At 39.0% G+C, this 26,161-nt stretch overlaps 1 pseudogene; it reads left to right on the top strand.

Annotated features, from left to right (window-relative positions):
* Positions 1 to 15,971, top strand: part of LOC100352702 (cytochrome P450 2C30-like) — a 30,158-nt pseudogene extending 14,187 nt beyond the window's left edge.
* Positions 15,972 to 26,161: the final 10,190 nt, after the last annotated feature.

The raw sequence follows: 26,161 nt of genomic DNA, 5'->3' as shown, positions 1-26,161 counted from the left end.
CTATAACTAGTACTCAAACAGTATTTTTCACTTTATGTTTCTGTGTGGCAGCAAACTGTTGAAATCTTTACTTAATGTATGCTAAACTGATCTTCTGTATATAAAGAGAATTGAAAATGAATCTTGATGTGAATGGAAGGGGAGAGGGAGTGGGAAAGGGGAGGGTTGCAGGTGGGAGGGACGTTATGGGGGGGAAGCCATTGGCTGTACTTTGGAAATTTATATTCATTAAATAAAAGTTTGAAAGCCAAAAAAAAAAAAAAAAACTTCATTTAGTATTGCTTTTTTTTTTTTTTTTTTTTTTTTTTTTTACAGCATGGGAGGTAGAGTGGTTCTGAGTTTAATCGTCTGCATATAAATATCCAGCACCATTTATTGAAAAGGTTGTCTTTTCTTTAGTGTATGTGTCTGGGCACTTTTATGGCTGTAAATGTTGGATTCACTTCAAGATTTCTATTCTGTTCCACTAGATTATCTGTCCATCTGGTGCAGTATCGTGGTGCTCTGATTACTATAGCTCTATAGTAAGTTTTCAATTTCAGTAGTGTCATACCTACAGCTTTATTCTTTTTGCTCTAGATACTTTCTGCCATTTGGAGATTTTTGTGTCAATATGAAACTTAGGACCTTTTTGTTTTTGTTTTGAAAATAATGCCATTGGCATCCTGAAGCAAATTGCATTGAATCTATAAATCATTTTGAGTGATATGGACATTTCAACAATGTTAATCCATCCAACTTATAAACATGGGAGGGCTTTCCATTCGTGTGTTCTTCAGTTTCTTTCATCAAGGTTTTGCCATTTTCACCAAAGTGGTCATTCACTTCTTGTTGATATTTATCCCTTGGGATTTAATATATTTGTAATTTTTGATGTTGATACTTTTGGTTCTATATCTCCCTCTAAGTACAGTTTTCTGTATCCTTAATGTTCTGTATGTATCCATAACTGTTACTGTGTCGCTTTTCCATTTCCATTTGATTCAAGAAATGTTTTCCTTTTGATTTCTTTAATGGTCCGTTATTTATTCAGAAACAAGTTGTTCAGTTTCTATATATTGATGTAATTTCTAAAATATATTTTGCTGTTGGTTTCTAGCTTTATTCTATCTTCAGAGGAAATACATGAATAAATTAAATTTGTTTGAGTTTGTTGAGACTTCAGCTGTGGCCTAATATGTGGTGTACTCAAGGGAACAGTCCTTGTGCTCATGAAAAGAATGCGTATAGGGTAGGAGCTGGTGGATGAAATGTTCTGTTAGTATCAGCTGAGACTATATGATCTATATTACATTTTAACTCTGAGGTTTCTTTGTTGAATTTTTCATCTGTATGATCTGTCCATTTATGAAAATGAGATGTTAAAGTTTTTGCACTACTATTGTTTGAAGTATATCTCTCCTTTTATATTTAGTAAGGTTTGCTTTATTAAAATGGGAATCCTAAAATTAACTATGCATTGTAATTGCTGTGCCATCTTAGACAGTTGTTCCCCTAATCATTATATAGTGTGGCCTTTTGGTCTCCTTTTAAACATTTTGTCTTAAAATCTATTTTTTCTTAGTCATTCCTGCTACATTTTGGTTTCTGTTTGAATGGGATCTTTTTTCATCTTTTCACTTTCAGCCTGTGTGCATCTTTTCCAGTTATATGAGTTTCTTACTGGCAGTATACCACAGTATCTTACATTTTTTTTTTCACTCATCCAGACTGTTCTTCATAATTGGGGGAATTTAGTTCATTTTCATGCAGATTTATTGATAAGTAATAACTTAGTTCTAACATTTAATGCTTTGTTTCTATTCTGTTTATTTTGAAAATATAATTTGTGCTTTTCCTGTTGGATTTTATCCTTTCAACTCTTTTCATGATAGAACCTAGTTTTCTTTGTTTCTGTCTTAGAACATCTTTATTTCTGATTCATTTATTTAATATGATTGCACTGGATAAAGTATTCTTGGTGGCAATACTTTTATTTTTTTTTATTTTGGGGCCAGCGCCACAACTCACTAGGCTAATCCTCCACCTGCGGCACCGGCACACCGGGTTCTAGTCCCGGTTGGGGCTCCAGATTCTGTCCTGGTTGTTCCTCTTCCAGTCCAGCTCTCTGCTGTGGCCCCAGGAGGGCAGTGGAGGATGGACCAAGTGCTTGGGCCCGTGCACCTGCATGGGAGATCAGGAGGAAGCACCTGGCTCCTGGCTTCAGATCAGCGCAACGTGCCGGCCTTAGCGGCCATTTGGGGGGGTGAACCAACAGAAAGAAGACCTTTCTCTCTCTCTCTCTCTCTCTCTCTCTCACACACTGTCTAACTCTGCCTGTCAAAAAAAAAAAAAAAGAATCACTAATCACTTCCTATTTTGGATTTTGGAATATAGGAATGATTCCCTGCTAGCCTGTAACATTCTTGATGAAAGATCAGATGTTATTATAATTATGATAACTTAACAATAACTTGGGTCTTTTTTCATGACGTAAAGAATTATCTCTTTCTGTGTTATTTTCTCAAGTTGGACTATCAAGTGCCATGGAGAGGATCATTGCTGATCATGACTATTTGGGATCCTATGGGACTTTTGTATTTGGTTGTCCATATCTTTTTCCAGATTTGGTATATTTTCAGCATTTATTTCATTGAACAGGCTTTCTATACTTCTACTACTTTCTTCTTCCTCAGGGATTCCCCATTCTAAATATTTGTTCATTTTATGATTGTTCAACTTTTTTGATATGGAAAGTGATATGAACAAAAGAGTATTAGATGGGGAAATAAACAAACTGGAGTGGAGTAGGCAATTTTCTTTATGGAAGTATAATTTTATTTTAGGCACTGTAATGAAATCATATCCAGGTAATAGATCCTTCCAAATTATTATAAACAGTGAATTCAAGATCCACATGTGATCTGTGTGCTCACCTTGGTGTGTTTTCTTTAGCATCTCCCTGTGATCCTTCTTCCCTTATGTTCTGTGTTCCCTGCAACGTGATCTGCTCCATCATTTTCAAAAATCATTTTGACTACAGTGAACAAACATTCCAAACATTGATTAAACAGTTCCATGAAAGCATCAGACTTTTTAAGAACTCCTGGATGCAGGTAAGGCCATGGATCTCTTAAAATGTGAAATAATTTTCTAGCATATGTTTTTTCCTATTCCAATGCTTCATTTGAAAGGGTCCAAAGTAATGTTTTCCAAATTTCTACATTCTTATCTATTTGTGATTATAATGTCAATTTAATATTGGAAATTGAATTTAAGAAATTAAGCAAATAGAATAGGAAGAAAATATATTTTCAGTTTGTATCATTTATTTTTAGCGTTTTAAAAAAATTACATTTTTCCCATTTTAATTGAAAGGCTGGCACTTAAGGAGAAAAAGATACAGAAAGATAGAGTGATCTTCCATCCTCAATTCAGTGCAGAAAGCAAGCCTTATTATTCTTACCTGACAGCACACAGCATAGAGTGTGCGACACACAAAAAGAGAATTCCAATGCTTGCTAAGTGTAATAGCAATGAATTATTGCCTCTTTCAGGTCTACAATACTTTTCCCTTTTTACATTATCTCCCGGGAATACATCATGAGTTATTTAAAAACATTGATGACTAATTCAAGTTTATTTTGGAGAAAAATAAAAGAACATCAAGAATCGTTGGAACTTGATAATCCTCAGGACTTTATTGACTATTTCCTGATTAAAATGGAAAAGGTATAATGTGACCCTTATTTTCTACTTCATTGCTGTAGGTGACATGACACAAAGATTATCTTTGTTTTCCTGGTGAAACTGGGATATTAACAAATGCTCCTCCATGAGCACTGCCTGTGCAAGCCATACTGAAAGTCCTCAGGTATTATTAAATTCTCACTAAAAAGAAAACATAGAAGGTATTATATTGACCATATTAAATCTGGTTCTTTATTTGGGACCAAATTGAAACACACACACACACACACACACACACACGCAAATACACTGTAGAATGATGATACCATTTAATTACACATAAAATCATTCAATGAATTGACCTCATAACAGATGAGGGAACATAGTAATGCATAGGAATCTAAGAAATCTTATCTTGGAAAACACTACAGGAAATATTCATAGATGAGTAGTTCTTCAGGCTCTGCTGGCTAAAGTTAATAATGGACCAGAAATAATAAGTACATGATTAAGTATGTTGAATTCTCAGAGGCTATCAGGCTTTAGTTGTAGAACAGTGATGGGAATATTAAAGAATGAGTTTGGGCACAATGATGTTGTTTGCATGTGAGGGGAACTATAGGACTAGATGGGAAATGTAGACATGAAACAACAGACAAGAGGAGGTTAAGTACATAGTACGTAGCATTGAGTGACTTAATAAAGATGTAATTGAGGAAATTAAGGGGGAATTGATTTACTCAAATGAGTGAGAAAAAGAGATGCCAGAAAGGACTTCAAAGTTTGTAAATCTCATTATTTTTTATCAGTTCGTATGAATTATAACAATTCATCTAAAACACTCTCTAATAAATGAATTGTTTTGCCAAATCTCTACATTGTATTGAATTGTTTTCTGTTACCTATAATGTTTTTGATTTATCATGCATTCTAATACATCTTTGCTAGGAAAAACATAATATTCTGAATTTACTATGCACCATTTCGTCGTTACTGTATGGGAGGTGTTTGGAGCAGGAATAGAAACAACCAGTACCACACTAAGATTCAGATTCTTGCTACTTATGAAGCATTCTGAGATCACAGGTAAGACCAGAGGTGATAGACAGGATAACATTTTACTTCACAAATCCAAGACAACACATATAATCATTGCTATTGGCATGCCTAGAAAAGAAACAGAGAATTTTCCATCATTAGTACATCTACCGATAATTGGATAAATTGAATTCAAATTAGATAGTAATATAGAAGGAGATGATTTCTTAAGCCACATCATAGATTGGATTCTTTTGTCTGGTACAATCCAGTGTCTTTGACGTCTCAGGACATACGCAGTAACATATGCCACTTGGGGAGTAAACCAGCAAATAGAAGTTCTGTCTCTACCTCTCTCTGTAACTCTGTCTTTCAAACAAATAAACCTTTTTGTAAAAAGTTTAAAAAAATTAAAACTTACCAAAATTCCCAGTTTTTCGGGTTTTTTTATGCTTACCAAACCATGGCATTATTATATACCCCAATGACACATTCTTCAGTTAGCAGATAAATGCTCTTTGTCCTTATTATCAATATCACATTGGTACTTTGGAACATGGATTATAGAGTCTAATAGCAGTAGTTTAGATTCTAACTTTACCAGAGTTTCTCTGTGTGACTTTATATTTATGGATAATTCCCTTCTGCATTTAGGGAGATAATATGGGAAATGTTACATATTACCTGTGTGTCATTAGGGAAAACAAAATAATATGTAATAACAATAATAGTAGAACTATTTTGAGGAAATATAAAGTAATGTAATGAAATGTGAAGGCAATTGCATCATTTATTACATTCTAAGTAAATGTTCACTTCTTATTCCAATTCAAAATCTTATTCTATTCTTTTCTGAGCATTTATTATAAAGAGAAGTTTTCATTCTATTGGAGTTTATCCATCTAAAATAAAAACTGTCATAAGCAAATAATTCAACTACATTGACTTGAGTGAGTCTTCAAGATCCTAGATATCTTAATTTGTAAGAAAAAGTACAAAAGACAGAGAATTTGAACTGAGCAGTAAATTTCCTGTTACAATGTTACTTTATGTGTGCATACGTTACAATCCCTCATCAATATCCAATGTACTCAAGAAACTGAAACTCAGTTTGTTTTTCCCCATATGTGGGTAATGACACATGATTTCCCATTAACATATATCATAGCACAATGGGACAATTATCAAAATACTAAATGAAACTGACTTTTAAACTTTATTTCTGTTTTGCCAGTGAAAGTCCAGGAGGAGATTGAGCATGTGATTGACCGACACAGGAGCCCCTGCATGCAGGACAGGAGCCGCATGCCCTACACGGACGCTGTGATACATGAGATCCAGAGATACATTGCCCTGGTCCCCAGTAACGGGCCCTATGCAGTGACGCAGGACATCCAGTTCCGAGGATACCTCATTCCAAAGGTGAGACACCTGTCATCTACTCTCCACCCTAGGAATCTTAGACAATCCTATATAGTGTAATTATAAAATATAAAGCCTTCCATGATTATATCACAAACATAACTCGGGCATCTCACACTGTGACCACATGCTATGTCCCTTACAAATGTTGACACAATTTTATAAATAGACAGTTCTTAGAATTCCAGAGGACTTTCAGTACACACATGGCTGCACTTACTGCTTATCCATTGACCAGGCTATTGTACATGGTTTATTACTCCTATCCATTAATCAGTAACCTATATATAGTCCCACCCCCCTCCATACACTGAATTTCCCTTAATTGAGAAATGCCCAGTTCAGTAGTTTCCCATTTTCTTGCTTCCATGTGGACTACTAATCACTACAGGAAAAGACCATGCAACCCAGAAAGTTTGTATAATTATCCACAAAATGTATTTCTGGATGTAACTGATCACCATGCATTACAACTAAACATCTTTCTTCACCATGCTCCTACATGATCTTTTCAAACCCAAACTGTCCTGTCTTCCAACTCTCCAACATCACATCCTCAGTAATATTTCTTCCTCTAGACAGAGAAAAACAAAACCACTGCAAGGAAACTCCTGTGATGTCCTTCAATGGGATCTCCCTCTTATCAACAACCGCATCCTTTAAATTTCCTTTTATGTGTCTAGTGAAAGAATGATTCTCCTTTGACCTAAAGTAAACCTTTTCCCCTTGAACTTGGTTGTTCCAGTGCCTTCCTCCAAGAGCAATTTCTTCTTGCTTCTTAGTCTTCAAGCTCTCCCTCTTTCCTGGCAACATTCCATCAGCATTTGAACACGGTCAATACTCATCTGTCATCGGCTTAAAGTTATCTCATCTCTATTCTCAAATACCATAAACTAGAAATTATTTATACATATTTAAAGATCTTTAATTAATATCTTTCACACCAACTCATTGAGAAAAATCTTGTGTTATAGTGACATTGTTTTCCTGAATGACACAGTTGATATCCATGTGATAAATCAGTGAACAATTTCCATGCATGATTTTCCTTCCTACCATTTAATATCCTAGGAGTGACTTCCCGTGGGATACACTCATGTAACACATTAGTAAAATAGCAATCATTTAGTTTTCCGCCTAACATGCTAGAATTCATTCTCTCTACTCTTCATCCTTCAGAACCTCAGTTACCATTCTGTATATTCTACAATGGAAGGAGACTTTCATCTCCTGAAAATGCCTTCATATTACTTTAATGCTCTGGTACATAACCATTTTTTTGCAAGTGACAGCATTTTCAGATTTTGGTCTTAGAGTTTTGCTGGCTTTATAGACTGTTTACTCCTCAGTGTTTTCTGAAATTGTCAATGTGAAATCTCCATTTCGTTTTCTCCTTTCAGTGAATGTTGGAGTTTTTAACTCTACCATTAGAGGTAAGTCCGAATGAGCATGTGCCAAACTGTACATTTCCTCCCTCTCTTATTCCCACTCTTAAATTTAACAGGGATCACTTTCAGTTAAATTTAAACACGTAAGAATAATTTTGTGTTAGTTAAAGAGTTCAGCCAATGGTACTGAGAAGAACAAAAAAAAATACTAAAAGGAATGAAATAATAAGTTGTTCCTTGACAGTCAGGAGAAGAGCTGATCAAGACATTGTTTCTCATAGTGTCCATTTCACTTCAACAGGTTTCCTGTTGCAAATGACCAGATTTCATTTTTTTACTGCTATATAGTATTCTATAGAGTACATATTCCATAACTTCTTTATTCAGTCTTCTGTAGATGAGCATTTGGGTTGATTCCATATGTTAGCTCTTGTGAATTGAGCTGCAATAAACATTGAGGTGCAGAAAACTCTTTTGTTTGCCAATTTAATTTCCTTTGGGTAAATTCCAAGGAGTGGGATGGCTGGGTTGAATGGTAGGGTTATCTTCAGGTTTCTGAGGAATCCCCAGACTGACTTCCATAGTGGCTTGACCAGTTTGCATTCCCACCAACAGTGGGTTAGTGTCCCTTTTTCCCCACATCCTCTCCAGCATCTATTGTTGGTAGATTTCTGAATGTGAGCCATTCTAACCGGGGTGAGGTGAAACCTCATTGTGGTTTTGATTTGCATTTCCCTGATGGCTAGTGATCCTGAACATATGTTCATGTGTCTGTTGGCCATTTGGATTTCCTCTTTTGAAAAATATCTATTTAGGTCCTTGGCCCAACTGTTAAGTGGGTTGTTGGTTTTGTCCTTGTGGAGATTCTTGATCTCTTCGTAGATTCTTATTATAAGTCCTTTATCAGTTGCATAGTTTGCAAATATTTTTTCCCATTCTGTCAGTTGCCTCTTCACTTTCCTGTTTCTTTTGCAGTACAGAAAATTCTCAATTTGATGCAATCCCAAATGTTAATTTTGGATTTGACTGCCTGTACCTCCAGGCTCTTTTCCAAGAAGTCTTTGCCGGTGCCGATATCTTGCAGGGTTTCTCCAATGTTCTCTAAAAATTTGATGGTTTTGGGTCACAGATTTGGATCTTTAATCCATGCTGAGTGGATTTTTGTGTAAGGTGTAAGGTAGGGGTCTTGCTTCATGCTTCTGCACGTGAAAATCAAGTTTTCCCAGCACCATTTATTGAATAGATTCTCCATGCTCCAGATATTGGTTTTAGCTCCTTCATCAAATGTAAGTTGGCTGTAGATGTTTGGATTGATTTCTGGTGTTTCTATCTGTTCCATTGGTCTATCCATCTGTTTCTGTACCAGTACCATGCTGTTATGATTACAACTGCCCTGTAGTATGTCCTGAAATCTGGTATTATGATGCCTCTGTTTTGTTTTGTTTTTTTTTTTTTGTACAAGATTGCTTTAGCTATTCGAGGTCTCCAGTGCCTCCATATGAATTTCAGCATCATTTTTTCCAGATCTGAGAAGAATGTCTTCAGTATTTTGATTGTGATCGCACTGAATCAATAAATTTCTTTTGGGAGAATGGACATTGATTCTTCTAATCGATGAGCATGGAAGATTGTACAATTTTTTGGTATCCTCTTCTATTTCTTTCTTTAAGTTTTTGTAATTCTCATTGTACAGTTCTTTGACTTTCTTGGTTAAGTTTATTCCAAGGTATCTGATTGTTTTTGTAGCTATTGTGAATGGGTTGATCTTAGAAGTTCTTTCTCAACTGTGGCATTGCCTGTGTATACAAAGGCTGTTAATTTTTGTGCATTGATTTTATAGCCTGCTACTTTGCCAAACTCTTCTATGAGTTCCAATAGTCTCTTAGTAGAGTTCTTTGGATCCCCTAAATAAAGAATCAAATCATTTGCAAAGAGGTATAGTTTTACTTCTTCCTTCCCAATTTGTATCCCTTTAATTTCTTTTTCTTGCCTAATGGCTCTGGTTAAAACTTCCAGAACTGCATTGAATAGCAGTGGTGAGAGTGGGCATCCCTGTCTGGTATAGTGTAAAGTTCTGTAGATATTTCTAGATGCATTTCGTCTATAGTGTCGATTTAATCTGCTGTTTCCTTGTAGATCTTCTGTCTAGTTGATCTGTCTACTTCTGTAAGTGGAGTATTGAAGTCCTCCAATACTATTGTATTGGAGCTAAGTCTCCTTTTAAGTTCCTTAACATATCTTTTAAATACCCTGTGTCTTATAATTAGGTGCATATATGTTTATAATAGTTACCTCTTCCTGTTGAATTGATCCCTTACTCATTATATAGTTCCCCTTCTTTGTCTCTCTTAACAGTTTTTTTGTTAAAGTTTATTTTGTCTGATATTAATATAGATAGGCCAGCTCTTTTTTGGTTTCTGTTGGCATGAAATATCATTTTCAACCTTTCACTTTCAGTCTGCATGCATCCTTGCTGGAAAGATGTGTTTCTTGTAATAGCAAATAGATGGGTTTTGCTTTTAATCCATTCAGCCAATCTTTCCCTTTAACTGGAGAGTTGAGGCCATTAACATTCAATGTGATATTGATAAGTAGTGACTTTGCCCTGCCATTTTCCAAAAGATATTTCTAATATATGCTTTGAACTTTCTGTGATCTTTTACTGGGAATTTTTCTTCCTTTACCTTTTTTTTATTGATGGCAATGTTTCTGTGTTTCTGTGTGTAACACATCTTTAAGCATCTTTTGCAGGGCTGGCTGAGTGGTGACAAATTCTTTCAATTTCTTTTGCTATGAAAGGTCTTTACTTCACCTTCATTCACAAATGAGAGCTTTTCAGGATATAATATTCTGGGCTGGCAGGTTTTTCTCTTAGTACTTGGGCTATATCTCACCATTCCCTGCTAGCCTGTAGGGTTTCTGATGAGAAGTCTGCTATGAGTCTGATTGGATATCCTCTGAGAGTAATCACGTTTCTACCTTGAACATTTTAGAATCTTTATGTTTCACTGTGGTCAGTTTGATAACAATGTGTCATGGTTTCTTCTTCTTCTTCTTCTTCTTCTTCTTCTTCTTCTTCTTCTTCTTCTTCTTCTTCTTCGCTATGGTGCCCTTTCTCATTGTACTATGACTCTAGATTAACTGGCCTGTCTGCTTTTGGTGACTCTCTCGAAGCTTGTGGTAGGTGTGGCCAGACAGCTCTATCCTGTTCTTCAGGGTTAAGGGTTTGCCAAAGGTGACACACCCAGGTTTGGAGTGGTAAATCTTCTCTCCCTCTTTTTTTTTTTTTATTCAGAAGGGAAGTAATTCTGCTCAGCTAGCTCTTCTCCTTGATGGCAATCAGTACCTGAGCACTAGCCCCAGTGGGTATAATATTCATCTGCTCTGTCCCAAGGACCACACAAAGGATCTGTGTAGTCCTCAGTGTAAGCTCATATTCCCCTGCAATGTGTCTCACCACATAGTCAAGGCTACTGAGTCTGTGGCACACCACACCGAGACTACTCACATCTCAGCCACACCATGAGCTCTCCCAAACACTCTCATTTTTTTTTTTTTTACAGTCCCAGTTCATAAGCTCCACACATTCACTAGGTCTTAGTCTCCTGTTATTACTCTCAACCAGTCAGGTTTTTCTGCTTGGCTGAGGGCACAGCTGTTATGTATGTCCAAAATGGCACCTGCTCTATTGTCTCGCATGCTTTTGTAAGGGATGTGGAGAGAGACAATCGTGTCCATACCATCACTTTTGGTTTTTTCTCTCCTCTAGTTACACTGCTGTACTTTCCTCCTCGGGGCTTCAAGCTTCGTTCCCTCTAGGATCTTCCTGCCGCTTTTTGCCAGTGTCTCAGGCTACCTCGTTTTCACCTCACCTCTCTCTCCAGTGCTGGTGTGGAGGAGAAGATTCTCCGCAGCTGGGCTCCCAAGGCATGGGCGTCCATGTCCTCCATGTAGATCCTACATGTCCCTCTAATTCCAGAAGAGTTCCCTCTGCAGGTTTTTCCTGAACTCTTCCCTGATACTACACTATCTCCACTTTTATTAAACTGTCTATTCCTGGACTATCAGTGAGCTCCCTCCCTATTTCGCCATCTTGTAGCCCCTCAAGATTGATGGTTTATAGTCATGTTTGAGTTAACTGATATATTCATTCCTCCAGTCTGTGCTAAAGATAAAACTAGGAAAATTGACAACTCAGCCTGACCATTTCATTTTTCCAGATGACTTTTTGCTCCACAAATTTGATGTCTCTGACTGCCCGCCAGCTGTTCTCTAATAGGAGCTTTCATCCATTGCCCTTTGCATGTCTCTACATTCGCCAATGTGTTTTCTAGCAGTCTCTGCTGAACTAATACCACAGAGGAAATTTTAATTTTAATCTGTTCCTACCAATTCTAGATTTACTGTTTTATAGCTTTAATTTTTTCTGATATTTCTTATCTCCTTCTTTCATTTGGAATACTTGGTTATATTCAGATATTCTTTGAATTTCCAAAGTAATAATCTTAACACCTAGTGTGCTTTTGGCTTTGTGTGAATAAGGGGGATTCGCATTACTCCTGTTTCACATTCAGGATATTCTTATTGGATGCGGAATATTGTTTGATCTTGTGGGAGTCTGGATTATCCTGTCTTCTTTTAAATGTCATTGATTTGTATTTGATCTGGACTTTAATTGACTGCTAGTTTTTATCTATTAATTCTACAGCTATATTTTATTATTTTTATCCTATTAAGTTAATGCAATACTCTACATTTTGAGTTAATTGTAACTTTGCATTTAGTCTTTGGACATGACGTAATTCAGCTAAGTATCCTGGTTTGAATTTTGGCTTTTAGGGGTAATAAAAATATTGTAACCTTTCAGAAGAATATGTGACAATTCCATTAAAAAGACACAGTAGACAGAGGATATGGAAAGTCTTTAACAATTAGATTTCATATTGTTTGACTTTTTAGTAGTTTGAAATATATCTGCTTTAGTAAAAGCTGTATAGTGAATTTGAACCTTTCCAAAGTCTATAATACATAGGAAATTACTGTCTTTTGATGATGAGAAACGGCCCAAGCTAGTGCTACTATTCATCTACGCAATCATGAGGGCAAACAACCAACACTTTACAGTGATCTGCATTGTGAGTTTATGTCCACTAGGTTCAGTATATTAAAGGCATCAATGATTCAGTAACATTTTTCACTTATCATGAGTTCAATGCAACACAGGCACTCAAAGCCTTAATGAGCATTTGTGCTTATTAGTTACCCAGGATAGTAGGGATGTGCAGGTATTTCAAGACTATGTCCAGTAATATTCTGAGTTATGAAGAGGGCCTCATCCTTATTTAATGATAATGACATGATGTTCAGAGAAGTCAGTACTGTTATTTTTACTTATTTGTAGAGAGCAAAGGTATCAACGGATCTTTGTTGCTGTTCTCTAAGTATGTGCTGGTGTCACATTACAAATTATAGAGATGGATTCCAAATAATGAACAGTGTCCAACACAGAATCCTACATGATTTAAGACCTGTTAGTTTGGACACTATTACATTCTGTCTGTCATGGAGCAAAGATTCTCTCCTTATTTTGTTTCTTTCTCCTCATTATTAAACAAAAGGATTACATGAAATACTGCTCATGTTATCCCATGTTCTTTCTTTATAACTATTGTTATTTGTGTCTCCTTCTAACAGGGCACACACATACTACCATCTCTGACTTCTGTCCTCTATGATGAGAAAGAATTCCCTAACCCTGAGAAATTTGACCCTGGACACTTCTTGGATGCAAGTGGCAACTTCAGGAAGAGTGATTACTTCCTGCCTTTCTCTATAGGTAAGCAAGCATCCTTTTTTACATCTGCACCACCATGGCCAACTGGGATGAGAAGGGCTGTGGGTGTGGATTCCTCTGGACTGAGGGATTGCCTTTTGAGTGAGGGTGGAGGTGTCACTCCCAAGGTCCAAATTATTTCATTTTGGAATGCAGGCAGCATTCACAGCTTCTGCTTCTGGAGGGATAGATGGTAGAATTCCAATTCCAGTAAGACTCTTATCATCTCTGTGCAGCCAATACACTCAATAAACTTAACTGAGCATCTCCATGTTGCAATCCCATGCCCACATTCAATTATAGGAAGGTGAATGGAAAGCAACTGCTCAGTGTAAGGAAGACAATGGCAAATTCACAGATTATGTGATTCAAGTGTGAAGAATAGTTTTCTGGAGGCTGCTATGGGGCTCAGAGAACCCAGCTCCAGACTATGGCTAATTTTGCAGTCAGTAGCAGAGATATTGGTGGTGCAGAGAAACTGTCTTCCAGGAAATAAGTTTGAACCTCTTCTCTAAATTTGTAAGAGATCTGGAAATAAACAGAGAGCACAGTTAAATCTAGGCAGTTGAATGAAGACATTGTTCCCACAGATGTGAGCAGAACTGAAGTAAGCAGATGTGGAAAGGCAGTGAGTACCAACTCCATCAGGAAGATGTTCCCATCATGGTTCTCTAGGGACAAGCAAAGGAGGGTTGCTCAGGAACTGGGACAAACTGTTAGCCAAGAGGGTTTTAAGCTACACTAGTGGATGCTTCTTTGGGTACAGGTATACAGACACTGCCCAAACTGTTCCATGGCAGAACAGGATTGAGAGGGTAAATACTATGACCATATCAGGATTTGAGTTTCCTAATTTTCCTAGTCCAGAAGGGAAGTTACACCCAGCTAAAACAATCTAGGCAAGTGTGTCTGCTGTGAACAGAAAGACTGAAGTGACAGACAGGGGAGACTTTGGAGAGAGGCAGAATGGAGAATTTTTAGTACAATCTAAAGGAGAAGTAGTAGCCATAGTGGAGGGTGAAGGACTTTTCCTAAATAAGTTACTGAAACAGGGACAGAATTAAGACATTTCTCTTGACCGGGCAAATGCTAATTGCCATTGAGCTCCCCTCATATTGTGATCCCATGATTGTACAATGTTCATGTATGATCTCACACAAGCCATTGCTATGTCATGACTTCTGATTTCCAGTAATTGCAGCCAGACCTGCTTTTCTCCTGATACTTTGGCTATCAACACAAGATCTGAAACTTTACTTAAGAACTTGTATTCATGTGTTAGACCCACACTTTAGTAGTGTTCAATATATACCATATTATAGGAATTAATGAATCTGTTGAAAATGGATAATACAGTAAATTGTATATTGTGGGTGCATCAAAGAGGCTGTAATGGAATCCATGTTCTTGGAGCTGAATCCAGGTGAATCTGGAGACTCTCAGCAGGCAGAGCACAGGGGAAGAGTTTTCCTGTCAGAGGAAAAAAGGGAGTCTGAGAAAAACATAAATTAGCTAGAGTTTTGGGGTAGTAGTGAGTAGTTGGAAACTGCTTGGTATTGAGAACTACAAGGAAGGAGTTGAAGGAGATGAGCTTTGGTTTAAGACATGGGTTAAATTAGGGCAGTTTATATTCTCTATTCATAAATTAAAAATGAATGGAATGAGTATATACCAATAATATATCAATGAAGGACAAAATTGAAAATACAAATAAATGTGTTTTCAAAACTGTAAAAGATAGCCAGATAAAAATGAAGTAGAGTATTTGAAAAAAAAGCAAATCTGTGTATGCCTTTTTTAAATAATATTATACCTGATACACATGGCAATAGTACACTTTTGAAAATAGTTTATTCAGGTATGTGAAAGTGCTAGGACTATCTTTGGAACATAGTTAAGGCAAAATAAGTCTGTTGTTGAATCCTGGATTTTAAGTAAGTGGAAAGCACAGTGTTGGCACAATGCCAATTAGAATATGTGAAGTGTGTGTGCACACTTATGATTTTATGTGAGTGTCTGTGTAGAAAACATCATTGGCAAGCCTCAGCACAGAGTTCTAATGTGAATGCACAGAAATACTTATTTCCAGCACACACATACATTAACATGTACTGGGGAAAGTAGGTTTGTTATAAATTGAAGGGACCATCAGGTTCATCTGCTGTTTCTGAACTTTTAGTCACTCCAGAGTTATTTATGCCACTCTATGCATAATTAATGTGTGTGTCATTTTTAGGAAAAAGAGCTTGTGCTGGAGAGGGCCTCGCCCGCATGGAGCTGTTCTTAATCCTGACCACCATCTTGCAGCATTTTACCCTGAAGCCTCTGGTTGATCCAAAGGATATTGATCCCACCCCAGTGGATAATGGGTTTGTCTCTGTCCCACCCTCCTATGAGCTGTGTTTTGTTCCAGTCTGAAGAAAGCACTGGAATCCCTCTGGGCAACACAGATGGTTTCAGGCATCTGTGTCACCTGTTACCTTCCCAGTCATTACTAATGAGAATCCAATCTCTGAGCTCTGTGTCTTCTCAAGTTTTCTGTCCTACAAGCTACATTTTAATTTCTCTAATGGAATAAAGCTCATTGTTTCATCACCAATAAAATTATTTCTGTAAAACAACTCAGAATTCATAGTGCATTTAATCAGTGATATGTACCTAATGGAAACACATTATAAATGTCACACTTTATTTATTAAGAATGAGGAAGTTTTTACACAGCAGTTAAGATGCCTCTTATTCACCCACATCCCATATCAGTGTACCTGGGTGTGATCCTTGCTATGTTCCAGATTCCAGGTTCTGGTGATTTGTGCCCTGTGAGGGAGCAGGTAAAAGCCCAGTGGTTTCAGTCCCTGACACCCTCACAAGAGAAGGCAAATGAGTTCCTGGTTCCTGTTTTAGCCTTCTCTAAGTTGCAGTTGTTTCAGGCACATGGGGAGTGAAACAATAAATGGGAAAGCTTGGTCTGTCCCTCTTTCTATTCCTGTCAAAATAAATTAACATTTAAACCATTGAATTAGCTAGGGTGCTTACCGAGGCCATAAACGAAAGTGTCAATTTGTTAAGTCAACAACAGGAGTCACTGTGTACTTACTCCTCATGTAGGATCTTTGTCCTTAGTGTGCTGTACACTGAGATTTAATGCTATGACTAGTACTCAGTATTTTTCACTTTATGTTTCTGTGTGGGAGCAAACTGTTGAAATCTTTACTTAATGTATGCTAAACTGATCTTCTGTATATAAAGAGAATCAAAAATGAATCTTGATGTGAATGGAAGGGGAGAGGGAGTGGATTAGGGGAGGGTTGCGGGTTGGAGGCACGTTATGGAGGGGAAGCCATTGTAAACAATAATCTGTACTTTGGAAATTTATATTCATTAAATAAAAGTTAAAAAAATAAATAAACCATTTAATTAAAATGTAAAATTAAAATGAAAATTATCCCGTGGATTTTAATAAATATGCATGTAAAATATGATAGAATCATTTCTGATCCCATCTTACTCTCTAGGCTCCTGTTCTTGAAACACTTTGGCATGTGTAAATATAGTGTTTTGCTACTGTTTTTAAAATGTAATTATTTGAGCTGGTGCTAAACCTACCAGTTGAGATGCCTCCTTCCCACATTTCAGTGCCTGGCTTTGATTCCCTTTTCTGCCTCCAGACTCCAGATTTTCCTAATGCAGACTCTTGTAATACGTGGTGAAGATTCAAGCAATTGAGCCTTTGGCCCTTTTATAGTTAATATGGATTATATCCCCAGCTTTTGGCCCTGCTCCTTACTCAATCTGCCATTGTATACATTTGAAAATCAAACCAGTAATTGGGATCTCTCTCTCCCTCTTCTCTCTCTCTCTCTCTCTCATACATTTTTTAAAACATTCATGTTTGTGTAATTTATCTATTAGCTGTCAATCTTCTATTCTTTCTTCCAACTTCTCTTCCACTTTCTGTCATGTACCTAGTCGACGATAGCCTCATATCCAAACTACATACATCCATTTATAAAAGAATAGTAGATGATTTCCAGTGACTTCTGAAACTTTCTCAGCATTATTAGTGTAATTACAGAAATCATACCCACCTGAAGCTTTACAGTGAATGGTTGGTGACAGTTTGTGTTGCCCAGGAAGTAAATTAAATGACATTCCTAGAGTAAAAGTGTAAATTGGCATGTCCACTGACAAATTTTTGTCACTATTTATAAAACTTTACTTATGCACCTTCAAAAATTACGTTTTTAAGTATTTATTGAAGCAATGTATAATACGATAACAGAGGTTATGTACAGACATATGAGTAGAAACAGTATTCATAATGGCCTCCTGTGGAAAACATGCAGATTTTCATAAAAATACAATGAAGAAAATTAAATTATGCAATAGTTATAAGACCTTATACAGAAATCATGTTATCTGTTGCTATTTGTAATAATCCAAATGCAGCTCATAATATTTTGGTTAAAATTAAGTGCAGGGGATGGCACTGTGGCATAGTAGGTAAAGCAGCCACCCATGGCCCTTGCACTCCATATGGGCACCAGTTCAAGTCCTGACTGCTAGACTTCTGTTCCAGCTCTCTGCTAATGAGCCAGGGAAAGTAGTAGAGTATGTCCCAAGTGCCTGGGACCCTGCACCACTTGGGACACTCAGAGGGATCTCCTGGTTCCAAGTTTCAGAACAATCCAGCTCCCACTGTTGCAGCCATTTGAGGAATGAATCAGTGCATGGAAGATGTCTCTCTCTCTCTCTCTCTCTTGCTCTCTCGCTCTCGCTCTCTCTTTCTCTCTTGATCTCCCTCTTTCCACAGCTCTGACCTTTTTTAAAAATCTAGGTTTGAATTTATATAAATGTATGATTTAACTTACATGACGTTCAGAAACAGGCAAAACTACCTAGGGCATGACACTGATTCATTATGCATGGCGAAGGGTTAATTGGTCAGAAAACCTACAATGGGGCACAAGGATCCTGGAACATTGTTTTTTACCTGTATTGGTTACACAAATATTCTTACTTTGAGGACATGTGAAAAATTCATGGAGACATTCTCTATGTATATTGTTATTATTGTTATTTATTGGAAATAGTTATTAAAATAAAGAACAGATAGCTCCAGCCATTTATGACAGTTATGTCACTGTTTATGACTTTGTGCCTGTGGAGGGCATCACCTGAGGCCCTCTTGTGTACCTAAAAATTGGGCAGTGGTAGGAAACCCCTTTTATAGGTCAGTTATAGAACTGGGAGGCGGGAATCTTCTTTCCTGAGCAAGATCTCATCTGGAAGAAGATAGATACTCAGTTACAATCCTTTTTTTTTTCTCACGTAGTCCTTCAAGATAAAGCCAGTGCAACTACCAAAGAGAAAGAAACAGACAGTATCCTATTAGCAGCAAAGTCAAATTGCTACTATTCCCAGATAACATGATTTTATATAAAATAAAACAAAATGAACAAACAAGAGAGACTCCACCAAAAAGACTGAGAACTAATAAACAAATTTTGTGAAGTTTCAGGATACAAAGCTGGTGTGCAAAAATTTCTAGTAGCTACAAATTTATCTAGGAATAAATTTCACCAAAAATGTGGGCTACCTCTAAATGAAAAGAATAAAACAGAGATGAAGGAGATAAAAGTGAACACAAAGACATAGATGAACAGCCATTGTTCAGGAATATTCAAATCAATAAAATGTGCATTTACCCAAAATGTTTTACAGATGAAAAAAAACTAGCATTGGAAATGTATTTGGAATTACAAGAGGCTCCGAATACCCAGGCCATCTGAGCACAAAGAAGAAGCAGCAGACCTTACACTGCCTACTTTAACACATATTACAGGGTGCCTGGGTTTGACAGAGCAATTAATCTGGTGCTTAGGATGCCAGCATCTTCCTCTAGCAGCTACCTCAGCTGAGGCCTGGATCCCTCCACTCTCCATTTTAGCTTCCTGTGCATGCACCTGCTGAGAGGCAGCTGTTGAGGCCTCAGGTATTAGGGTCAAAATGCCACCCATGTGGCAGATTGCGTGTCACTAACTTTAGTCGTGTCACCTCTGGCTATTGCTAGCATTTGAGGGGTGAACTAGCAGGTTGGACATTTTTCTCTCTCTGTCTCTTTCCATCTTTCAGACTCTCCAATGAATGCATTGCTACACTAACAAAAACAACATATTAATACTATAAAAACAGCCGGCGCTGCGGCTCAATAGGCTAATCCTCCGCCTTGCGGCACCGGCACACGGGGTTCTAGTCCTGGTTGGGGCGCCGGATTCTGTCCCAGTTGCCCCTCTTCCAGGCCAGCTCTCTGCTGTTACCAGGGAGTGCAGTGGAGGATGGCCCAAGTGCTTGGGCCCTGCACCCCATGGGAGACCAGGAGAAGCACCTGGCTCCTGGCTTTGGATCAGCACAGTGTGCTGGCTGCAGCACGCCAGCTGCGGTGGCCATTGGAGGGTGAACCAATGGCAAAGGAAGACCTTTCTCTCTGTCTCTCTCTCTCACTGTCCACTCTGCCTGTCAAAAAATAATACTATAAAAACAAATGCATAGATGAAAAGAAGTCAATGGAGACCCTACAAAATGTACATAGCTTTGGCTACTTATCTATAACAAGGTCCTAAGTACATGTAATGGAAAGTCTTTTCAGTGACTTGGGGAAAGTTGAATATTCACATACAGAAGAATGACACTAGACCCCATCTCTCACTATGTGCAAAACCCAACTCAAAATGGAATAAAGCCCTCTGAGACATGAATCTTTGAATCTACTACTGGAAAACATAGGAGGATGCTTCAGACATTGGCATGGGAAAGAAATTTTTGACTCAGACCCTCAAAGCAAGAAAATAAAATCAAACACAAACAAAAGAGATTCTCTTAAATTAAAGAGCTTCTGTACAGCAACAGGAACAATCAACAGAGTTAACAGACAACTTATTGTCTAGAAGAAAATATTTGCAAGTTACACATTTGACAAGGGGTTAATTACTAATGTATATACAACTCAGTAGGAAAAAAAAACAAATAATCCAATTTTTAAATGGCTAGGTGTCGCTCCCCGTCTTCGTGGGGGAACGACACAGGACCCTGCGCTGTTCTTTCGTCTGCTCGGCCCTCCCCGGGTTTGCTGCTGGTTCTTCCCGGGTTGGCTACTATCCCTTCCACCTCCGTGGAAGGGCAGTTCCCCCTGGCCACATTCCCCACTTCCGCAGGGGAGCGGCACACCGCCGGCCGGCTTTCTCGGGGGCTGCACGGGTTCCCTTAGATGTTCCCCATAGATGTTCCCGGTGCATGCCGTCTCTCTCCTCCTTTATAGTCCTCCTCCGCCAATCCCAACTCGGCTGAGTACGCTGCTCTCCAATCAGGAGCAAGTCCTACAGTTAATTGGTTGAACTGGAGGCAGCTGTGCGGAAGCTGTTTACTTCTCTCCCAGCGCCATATTGTGGGAGAGCAGATGCATAGAATAAGTCCTAATTCGAGTAACTTAGTCTAGTCCGGATTGCTCCCCACAGATCCCCCTTTCTTTTTATTTTTTAGCGTTGATACGCGCCTGTCTTCGGTGTCCCGCGGAACACACTCTGCTCTACTTGCTAGAGTTGCCACAGGCTCTTACAAGTCCTATCAATCAGGAAAACCGAATCCGGGTCCTCTCTTCGCCATTGTGAGGAGGTTTTTAGGCGCTGATGCATGCCTGTGTTCGGTGCCCTGCAGCGCATGCTCTGCTCTGCCCGCAGGGGCTTACAAAACCTATCAGGCAAACCGAATCCAAGCCTTCTCATTGCCTTATTGTGGGGGAGACTTATTAGTGTTGGTTCGTGCCTATCTTCGGTGACCTGCAGCTCATACTCTAGTCGAGCTTTGCTGGCGCTTACCGCCTTAAATCAGGCAGACCGAATCCAAGCTTAATATTGTTGTATTGTGGGGAAGCCTTACTGATGTTAATTCGTGCCTGTCTTCGGTGACCTGCGGCGCATAAGCTGCTAGCTGCCCGCATGTGCTCATCGCCTCACTTGATTAGGCAGACCGAATCCAAGCCTTCTAATTGGCATGTTGAGGGGAGGCCTTATTTTTCTCTATTTCTCTATCTCCGGGCATTCCTACCTCTCCCATTTCACTTCTATCTTCCAGCATTCCCATTTCTCTTTTACTTCACTTCCAAACTTCTGTTTCTCTTATCCCCGCAGCTTCCCGCTCTCATTCCATTTCTAAACTTCTGTTTTCTCTTATCCCCGCGGCTTCCCGGCGCCTCGCCCTGCCGGCAGCTTCACGGCTCCGCGCAGCTTCCCGGCGCCTCGCCCCGCCAGCGGGCTCCGCCCCGAGGCTGCTTCTCCGCGCCTCGCCGGCTCTGAGCCGCTTCAGCCCGCGCCTCATCTGCGCGGCTTCCCGGCTTTGCGCGGTCCGCGGTCTCCACGCTTAACCCTTTCGCGTCTGAACCACGGCCTACGCCAGCGTTCCCTATCTATTCACGCCCCGTGCTCTCTCTGCACGCGGCGGCTTCCGCGAGTAACACAGCGTAGCTTGCGTCTCCGCCACTAGGATTCAATCTAAGTTCCCCGGGCTAGCCTGGCGAATTCAACCCTGCGTACGTCTCCGCCCCACGATTTGGCTTCCCGTCCTTTGCTCCCCGGGCTAATCAGACGGATCCCAATCTGGCTTACGTCTCAGCTTCTGGTTTCAACTTTTCGCCCCCTATTCCCGGGCTAACTTGAGAATCCCAAAGTGGCTTTCGTTTCCGCCTTGGCCTGCCCCCCGCGGCTTCAATTTCCCTAACATTTTTCTCTACCCGGTATGTTTCCCCAAGCTTTCCTCCAACGATATTCCTCCCTCATTTCTCCTGGCCTCTCCCCACAGTCCGCGTCCGAGTCTGTTTGTTCTAGCTTTCACTTTCGCTTTCGACCTTAGAGATTTCTCCCAGCTTCCCCCCGTAGTCCGTATCCGAGTCTATGCCTAGGCTTTCAATAGCTTCTTCCGGCACCCTTTTCGTCCGGCTTTTCCCTAGGCTGTTTGCTAGTCTCTCTCTCCAGTATTTTCCCAGTTCTTCCCGTTTCTTTCCTCCTAAGTTTGCTATCCGTTCTAGGTTTCCTATCCGAGTTAAGTTTCCTATCCGACCTAGGTTTTCTATCCGAGTCACGGCACCATTATGTCGCTCCCCGTCTTCGTGGGGGAACGACACAGGACCCTGCGCTGTTCTTTCGTCTGCTCGGCCCTCCCCGGGTTTGCTGCTGGTTCTTCCCGGGTTGGCTACTATCCCTTCCACCTCCGTGGAAGGGCAGTTCCCCCTGGCCACATTCCCCACTTCCGCAGGGGAGCGGCACACCGCCGGCCGGCTTTCTCGGGGGCTGCACGGGTTCCCTTAGATGTTCCCCATAGATGTTCCCGGTGCATGCCGTCTCTCTCCTCCTTTATAGTCCTCCTCCGCCAATCCCAACTCGGCTGAGTACGCTGCTCTCCAATCAGGAGCAAGTCCTACAGTTAATTGGTTGAACTGGAGGCAGCTGTGCGGAAGCTGTTTACTTCTCTCCCAGCGCCATATTGTGGGAGAGCAGATGCATAGAATAAGTCCTAATTCGAGTAACTTAGTCTAGTCCGGATTGCTCCCCACAGCTAGGATGTCTAGGTAGACATTACCGAAAATATGACATACATGTGGACAACAGCTACACGCAAAATACTCCTTATTTCCAATCCTCAGAAATTTTCACATCAATATGACCGTGAGATATCACTTCACACACATTAGATTATTACTGTCGAGTATGTAGAGTAAAAAGGAAACTTCACACTGTTGATGGGAATATAAATCAGCCCATCCAGTGTGAAAAAGAGTATTAAGAGTCCCCCACAAACTAAAAACAGAACTACCATATGATCTAACAATGCTGCTACTGGGTGTATACCCAAAGAGAGTGAAATTCATTTGTAGTAAAGGCATCTCTACTGCCACGTTTGTTATAGCACTATTCACCATAGCCAATAAATGAAAACAACCAAAGTGTTATGCCAAGTCCTGAAAGGATAAAGGAAATGTGGTACATGTGCACAATGGAATACTACTCATCCATAAAAGAATAAAATTTTGAAATTTGCAACAACATAGATGTAACCGATGTCATTGTGCTAAGTGAAATAAGCAAAACACAAAAAGACAAGTACAGCAGGGTCACACTCATAAATGGATGTCAAATTGCTCTTCTCCTTGCTTCTACTCTTAGGAGTTAAGAGTAGAATGAGGTTTCCCAAGACTCGGGAGAATATGGGCCATGAAGGGATGGAAATGTGTTGGTGAATGCACACAAACTCATGGGTAGAAACAAATAAGAATACCTGGTGTTCTGTTCCATATTTAGGTAACATTAGATAATTATTATTATGATCATTATTATATGTTGTATCTTTATTGAAAAAAATTCTTGGCAAGAAGATTTTTGATGCTTTCACCAGAAAGACATGCCAAACTTTGGAGGAGATAAATATTTTATCCTATTGGATTTGTTACAATGTATACTTGTATGTAAACATCAGATGCTGCTGCCCTATCAATATAAATAATTTTTATTTGTCAATTTTTAAAGATGAAAGAAAATCTCCTACTGAAAAAATAGTGACACTTTACTGAGGCATCCATCCTATCCTACTAATAAAATAAGTGTTTGAAGAATGCTGAGGTCCCTTCAGGCTTAATATCTTATGATTTTATCATCCAATGAGATGGCCTAGTTGGAGCCTCATTAAAGGAAGGAAAAGAAAAAAAAAATCTGTTATGGTTGAGAGTAGAATCTAAGGAGGGCTTATTCAGTTCGTTTTTTTCCCCTTGTAAGGGAAAGGGATTTAAAGACTAGATGGCTTAGACACATTAATGAAAATTTCCTGACTTTGAGAGTTGTATTATATATACAATGGAAAATAGCCTTGTTTTTGAAAATACACACGTGTTTCAAGATTCAGGAAAAAACTGACATTATTAAAATATTTTTAAAAAGAGAATTTCTTTCTCAATATCCAACTTTTCTGTATCTTTGTGTTTTGCACATCTTTCATTACCTATCAGTCATCTATCTCACTTTATCTATCTACCTACCTATCATTTTGTATGTATATCTATCTATCTATCATCTACCCATTATCTATCATCTGTATCTATCTCTCTATCATCTTTATATATTCTTTTCATCCTTCTCCATTTTATATCTATCTCAGTCTCATATACCTACTCAACAATGGGCTCACATCCCAAATACATACATCTGCTTTTAAAAGAACAGTAGATACTTGCCAATGACTGCTGAAAATTTTCACAGCATTTTTAATATAACTACAATGATGATGGAACTCATGTTTCTTAAAAGTATATAATCACAATGGGTGACAAAAAATCCTAGAAAGGAAGTAAATTATATTGTATTCTCACAGGAGAAATGTAACTTGGCATGAATACATGTATACTTTTTATCAAAATTTAATAAATTGATCTTAGATAGATGTAAAAATTATACTTTAAGGTAATTTTTGAAGGAATATCTACTAGGATACCACAAATTATATACATTGATGTTTAGAAAAACACTATTCTATCCTGCGCTGCGGCTCAGTAGGCTAATCCTCCTCCTGAGGCGCTGGCACACCTGGTTCAAGTCCCGTCAGGGCACCGAATTCTGTCCCGGTTGCCCCTCTTCCAGGCCAGCTCTCTGCTGTGACCCGGGAAGGCAGTGGAGGATGGCCCAAGTTCTTGGGCTCTGCACCCGCATGGGAGACCAGGAGAAGCACCAGTCTCCTGCCTTCGAATCAGCGCAGCGCACCGGCCACGGTGGCCATTGGAGGGTAAACCAACGGCAAAAAGGAAGACCTTTCTCTCTGTCTCTCTCTCGCGCTGGCCACTCTGCCTGTCGAAAGAAAGAAAGAAAGAAAGAAAGAAAGAAAGAAAGAAAGAAAGAAAGAAAGAAAGAAAGAGAGAGAGAGAGAGAGAGAGAGAGAAAGAAAGAAAGAAAGAAAGAAAGAAAGAAAGAAAGAAAAGAAAGAAAGAAAAGCACTATTCATGAAGGTCCACGTGGCAGACACTCAATTTTTCATAAAAATATGGTGAAGATTAAATTGTGAAATAGGTATATAAGACACTATAGAAATCATAAGCTATCTATTGCTATTTCCAATATGAATGTGTATCATAATATTTTGTGTAAATAAATAGATGTGGGTATATACAAATGCATGATTTCACTTACATGAAGTTCAGAATCAGATAAAACTACCTATGCCATGATACTGGATACATTAAGGGAAGAGTAGAATTAATGAGTAGGAAAAGGCATAAGGGGACACACCTAGATCATATATTATGGTCTGTATTGGTTATGAAGTATAGACATTTTGGGGATAAATGAAAAACTCATTGAGGGCATGTGAGACATACACTATGTGAATTATTAAATAAAATTGGTTATTAAAATAAAAAACAGACAGCTGCAGCCAGGCACAGTTATTGACTTTGTACCTTCACACTGGATCTGTCCGCTATGTCCAGTTGTGTAGTGGTGGCACGTCCCATGTATGTGACAGTAATTGAACTGGGAGCTGACTATTTGGATTATGAAACAAGATAGTTCCTGGAACAAGATAACAAGATACAGATACTCACCTTCGGTTCTTTTATCCCATGTTGTTGTTTTTGTTTTGTTTTCTTTTCTTTTCTTTTGTTTTCTTTTGTTTTGTTTTACAGGCAGAGTGGACAGTGAGAGAGAGAGACAGAGAGAAAGGTCTCCCTTTGCTGTTGGTTCACCCTCCAATGGCCCCTGCGGCCAGTGTACCGCGCTGA

The sequence above is a fragment of the Oryctolagus cuniculus genome, chromosome 15 (genome assembly GCF_964237555.1).
Source record: "Oryctolagus cuniculus chromosome 15, mOryCun1.1, whole genome shotgun sequence".
NCBI lineage: Eukaryota > Metazoa > Chordata > Mammalia > Lagomorpha > Leporidae > Oryctolagus > Oryctolagus cuniculus.
The sequence above is the reverse complement of the archived record's forward strand: the minus strand, read 5'-3'. Positions and strand labels throughout refer to the sequence as shown.